General features: G+C 38.1%; 1 long non-coding RNA gene across 1 annotated transcript; it reads left to right on the top strand.

Annotated features, from left to right (window-relative positions):
- The first annotated feature begins 2464 nt into the window (after positions 1 to 2464).
- On the top strand, positions 2465 to 5289 carry LOC128635139 (uncharacterized). The gene is made up of 2 exons (XR_008398023.1): positions 2465 to 3070; positions 3263 to 5289. It is a non-coding gene; the product is annotated as an uncharacterized LOC128635139 (long non-coding RNA).
- Positions 5290 to 6000: the final 711 nt, after the last annotated feature.

The raw sequence follows: 6000 nt of genomic DNA on the forward strand, positions 1-6000 counted from the left end.
CTATGTAGACTCTCTGAATTGTGGGAATGCATGAAATTTTCCTCTTCTTCAGCCTGAACTGGCCCTGCTAGATCATAAATGTCAAAGCTTATGTACTTTATTAACCGATCTGACTTATAATTTAGAGAAATAACATAGCAGAACTCATGTGGACTGGATTCAGAAGAAGCAGGTTTATTCAGCAGTCAGCAAGACAACAAAAAGTGACACATGCAACAAGAAACAATCGTTTACAATGTATCTTATATACAATTAAACCATCCATGTACCTTTAGGGAGTGCCCTTATCTTAGTTCGTACTTTTTCTCTTATGTCTTTTCTGACTGGCCCTTGAGTTTTTTCTAGTGAAAACTTTTGCCTGCATCTGCTCTTCTCCTTTTGCTGAGTCACGAGTGCGAGTGCATGCGGTCCTTATCTATTCCTAGGCAATGGCCTCTATCTATTTTTTCTCTACTGTGTTCTGGGCGGGTGCTTTATATGTTTAATTTTTAACGTCTTTTAATGTTATCCTTGCATCTAAATGTATGATCCAAAACCATCTACCCTGGTTCTTCTAGGCAGAACCCTGGACCTCCCATTAAGAAGGAAAAGATAAATACTTTTTCCCAAACATACTTTACTGTGCCTTTCATAAAGAAAAGTTACGCATATATCATATGGTACACAGCCTCCCAGTAGCCCCTGGACAGTGAACTATACAATTATGTACCTCCCAAGATCTTATGTAAAACCCATGATTGTTAAAAAGTAATTCCATCCATCCATGTATCCATCTTCTACTGCTTATCCTTTTCAGGGTCTACGGGGAACCTGGAACCTATTGTTGTGGATAAAAAAATGTCATAAAATAAACATAAGGGAGACCTAGCATACAGCAAAAGGGAGAAGAAGAAAAAACGGGCACCTAGACACATAGAAGCGGGATTAGGCGGACATTGACGGATTGGAATTACACTTTAAAGATCTTTAAGAGCAGTAGTAGTCAAAAAAAGCCAAAAAGAGGTATACGAGCTGAGCTGAGGAGTGCTAATACACACACACACACACGCTCGTACAGTCAAGGGCGGGCAAGTAGACACAACATACACACACACTCTCTCTTTCTCATACACACACATGAATAACTTTAATAATATCTTATAGTAATAGAGAAACTCTATTAAAAAAAACAGAATAGTAGGATATGCAGGACAGTAGAACTGTAATGATATTAAGAAGTTGGAAGTACAGTAAACCGCTTTTCAAGTAGTATAAATATATATAAAATAAGAAATATAGTGCAAATATGAAAATAAATTATAAACGAGAAATACAGGAAAAATAGAAAAATATAACTTACTCATGATTCAGATGGTGAAGATTCTGGTCTCGCAAGGAAAGCCTTAATTTTTAGAGAACCATGAAGAGAGCCAGTTATAAGGGTGGCTGGGTCAAACTGCCCCCCCCCTCGAGATAACGATAAGACCAAGGTCCCCCCCGGTTGTTCAATCATCTTGTCTACGTCATTTTATTTCCCTAGGTAATTGAAAATCCTGGTTTCTGACCACCTAAGGTAAATGAGAATCCTGGTTTCTGATTCTCTGTGTAATTCAAAACTCTGGGTTTTTATCTTCTGGGTTATTGGAAATGCCTGGGTTCTGATTCTATGTGTAAGTGAAATAGGCCTTTTCTGGAAACATATGGGGTATCTAGTGTGTAAATACAGTATAAATACTGGAGCTTAAGCTCAGGGTATTGGGATCACTTTTGAGAATTCTCATCGGTGTGGATCTCCTGTGGTGGAATGGAACAATAAAGCTGGACCCTTGCTTCTTCTCACTCACGGCTGGTGTATTTTTTCTATCTCCAACTGGGCTCAGAGGTAGATGTGAGTATTGGCTTCTAAGTTGAGTTTTAAATGTTTTTGGGTAATAGGCTAAATTTGAGCCAACATTTGGCACCCCAGATGGGACTGGGCTAAGATCTACATGTCTGGAATCTCTCCCGTGGGACTTCGCTCTCTAAGCAACAGACAGGCCGTATAGGAAAAGGCATTGCAGACGCCTGTTATTTCAAAGCTCTGTTTTAGTGGTCTGTTGCTACGACTGAGAAGCCCCGGGGTGGGAAGAAAGACTAAGTGGGTCTCCAAAAGAACCTTGAGTGAGTGAGAAGAGGTAAGACAAGTGTAGATTGTAGAAGATTGTACTTATTGTAATTGTATAAGGTTCATAAGACTGTGTAAGGATATGGTATATGTGTTGTGTGAGTGAAAGTCCTGCAATACCGCTGGAGGAAGGGAAAAAAGGTAGAAAAAAGAGAAGAGAAATAGAGAAATACTCCAGGGCGGGGATAGAAAGCAGGTGGAAAATGAGGCCTCAGACCCCAGATACCGGCTACTAGACTAGACTAGCAGTCTAGTGGCGGCTGCATTGGTGGGGACCCCTAATACCGCTGGAAAAGGATTAGATAAAAGATACATAGATTAGATTCCAGGGCTGGATAGAGAGGGGAATAAATCCTGGGCCCAGGTCCGGGTCGTGCAATACAGCATGCCCGGTGTATGAATGGAATATGTACTAACAAATGTGTGTGCTTAAAATATATGTGCTTATAATATGTATAATATGAGTGTGGTGTGAGAGCGTGTAAGTTTTGGAGACAGGGAAAATGTATTTATTAGTGCTCTGAACATGAGCTCCATACCTAAAGTATTGGATAAGTTGGATAAGATTTAGAGAAAAGAATTTTTTTTTTGGAGAAAGTTGGATTTAATTTGTATGACTGTAAGCTTCATGCATACGGAGCTGGTAAAACTTCATGTAGTAACATAAATAAGTGTAATAATGTGGAATACAATGTGTGTATGGGAGCTTGCCGGCGTTGTTGATAGAAAGGAGGGGTGTATGTGTGTGTTCCTGTCTGTTCTTATCTGTGCGTTTGTGTGGAAGGGGAAAAAAAAAATAAGGGAGAAGAAGGTAAGACCATTCGGTGTGTGTGTGCTTTTCAGAGTGATTTTGGTAAGGCAGAGCATTGTGAGATATCTTGCGGTCTTCGAATGTTTTGAATCCGTTGAATCCGGTACATACTTTTGGTAAGTCGGCGATACTGTGTGTGTTATAATTGATTTGGTATCAATAACTGCTGTATAAGTGTGTTAAAAATTTTGGGGAGCATGCACGCCAATGGCACATATTTTAGACATCTGTTCGACTGCCCATTGTGTAAATAAGAATTACTAGACCTGTAATATATAACAACATTATATATAAAAACATATTCCCAGATTGTGTGATCCAGGGAAAAAGGAAGACTGAAGGCGGAAAAAAAGTGTGCATTTTCAGGCCCCAGAAGCCACTGTTAAGAAATGAGTGAGTCCGACGCTCGAAATGTGGAGGAGAAAGTCCATTTGGACCTTTCATTTATATTCCATTTATATTTATATTTCATTTCATTTATATTTGTAGTATTTTGGTAACTATTGTTATACAACTTGAAGTTAGTAAATTATATAAAAAAAAATTGCGTTCACAATTATGGTAAATAAGTACATAAGACTTAAATTCCTTTTAAATAATGTGGAAAAACTAGTTGGAACAACATTATTTCTCTGAGTAATCAAGTTAAAAACTTGTGTTTATTATACAGATTATTAAATGAGTTTTAATGGAAGACATTTGACTGTAGAGGAAAAGGTGATTTCTCCAACTCAATGTGCTTCATTGGTTGAAATGAACTTAAAGTTGTCATAACTCAAAAATGATGGGTGTTTTGCAAAACTGTCTGTGTGGTTCGCCTAAAAGAGTTTTATGTGTGTTTGTTGTTTGTTTAGTATTATGGTGTTACTGTGCGTGTTCCAAGTTAGGAGGGAGGGTCTCCTTTCGGCCCGGCTCCTCAGTCTCCTGGCATGACACCAGACTGGATTGAGACCGTGTTGCGCAGATTGTACACAGTTCCATGTTTAGATGGGATACGCGGCTGGTCAGAATCATGCGCGCCGGAGCTCCAAATCATTCTTTTCATTTTAATTTGAATTCCGTGTGTTTCCCTGTTTGGAAACTGAATGAAAGTGTTTTGAGTTCCATGGTGACGGTTATCTAAACCAGAGATATTCGTGCGAGAGATTTCTGTTTCTTCCCCTTTTTCCAATCCTTTAGTTATCTCACGCCCTATATTAAAGTCAAAGTGATTCAATATATATATATACGTAAATATATTCCTGTAAAAATTAAAATCAACCAGCATGTCTCGATGGTATCAGTCCGGAGAGAACTTTAATAATAGTTTATGTGGTGTGCATTGTGCCACATAGTTTCTTCTGCACAGACATCTTTGCCTGACTAATGATAAAATTGATCAGCTGACATGTGAACCTGTTCGTTTTGAGTGATATTAATAAAAAACCCTGAAAAGTAAAACCGACCCGAGGTAACAGTCTCTGGCTGATCACAATGTGGTCCGTATCAGGCTAGGTCACATCCTCCCTGTTGAGATAATGTTGAGCCTAAACATTTGGTTTTAGAGAGCAGTCTACCTTCATGAACTGACTCGCTAACAAGAGCTGGAGTAACCATAACTAATTTGTGTATCGGTGATTGTTATACGGGTACGTGTCTATACAATATCTTAAGCAGTGTAAATGCGAATTCTTCTGGCGTGTGGTATTCATGTTGTATAATGCTGAATAATTTCTGCATGTTTTCTCTTTAAATGCTGGATATGTCCAATGATAAGTAATTAGTAAGATCAGATGGCAGTAGCAGTCTGCACATTTTAAACTCTCTGTAAAGTGTTGTACGCCTGTTACAGATGTGATATCTGAGTCCGTAGCATTAGAAAAAGGTGATGATTACTTAATGTGGAATTCGGGTTTTGCAGGGAGTACGAGTATCTGGATTAGACAGCCTTGCATAATGGTTCCTTTTGCCGACATGTTGTGCTGATATGAGTTTGGGAGGTAGTTTAATTACGGTCCCTTTACAATAGTGTAGTTTGAAGTGTTTTTTTTCCTGAACCGTAGATTGGTGAATAGAGTAGAGTAGTTATGCAAATATATATGTGTGGGTGTGTATATGTATGTGTATGTGTATGTGTGTGTGTGTGTGTGTATATATATACATATGTGCTATACGGTGTGCTATGGATATGTCATATAAAGTATACGAGTTACAATATTTAAATAATACAAAGCAGTGGTCACAAACTCGAGAAAGGGAGGATATACTACACAACCTGTGAAGTGAATTGAATTGATAATACGTTATACAGCAGCTGAGAACTGATAAAAACTGAGAGCTGAGAACTGGATGCAGGTGTGTGTGATCTGGGAATTGCAGTCCATGGCAGCCAGCCATGTTTGTGGACCGCAGTGAAGGATGGGAAATGTGGTTTGTGATATGAGTAGATTTAACACTACCTTAATATGGTCAAATACAGTTTAAATGAAATGGATAAAATTATAGGACGAATCTTATGCTTCTTACAATTGGGCGTTCAGCCAAGGTAACAACTTGGTGGTAAATTGAAACAAAGCTCACAGATGATAAATTTTAAATTTAGACTAAGTTAAATACATATTCACATTCCTCCAAAGTGAGCAACATTTAATTGTCATGAATGACAGTATTTAATCTCTGCAGCAATATTTCCTGATTCACTGTGTTGGGAGCCTCTTCTAAATCAACAGACAGGGAAGTGCAGAGGGTACCGTGACATTGTTTTAAGACTTTCAAAACAATAGTTGTGGTGATATGTTTGTATGACCTTAGACTTCTTGCAGACTGATAACATGTGAACGGTTCACTGAAAAAGCTTTCTACAAGGGACATAGGCGAGGAGGCCTTGTTATTGGATTGTAATGATCTAATATAGTTGGATGTCCCTGATTTAATGTAATAAATAAATAAGAAAACTGATTTCCAAATTTCTGGTATAACCTCATTGTCTAATGAAAGATTAACATGATAAATTAAAAGAGATGAAATAATATCAACTGCTAAGTTTAGAAATACAGACTCCACACAA

This window comes from Ictalurus punctatus, chromosome 15, assembly GCF_001660625.3.
Source record: "Ictalurus punctatus breed USDA103 chromosome 15, Coco_2.0, whole genome shotgun sequence".
Lineage (NCBI taxonomy): Eukaryota > Metazoa > Chordata > Actinopteri > Siluriformes > Ictaluridae > Ictalurus > Ictalurus punctatus.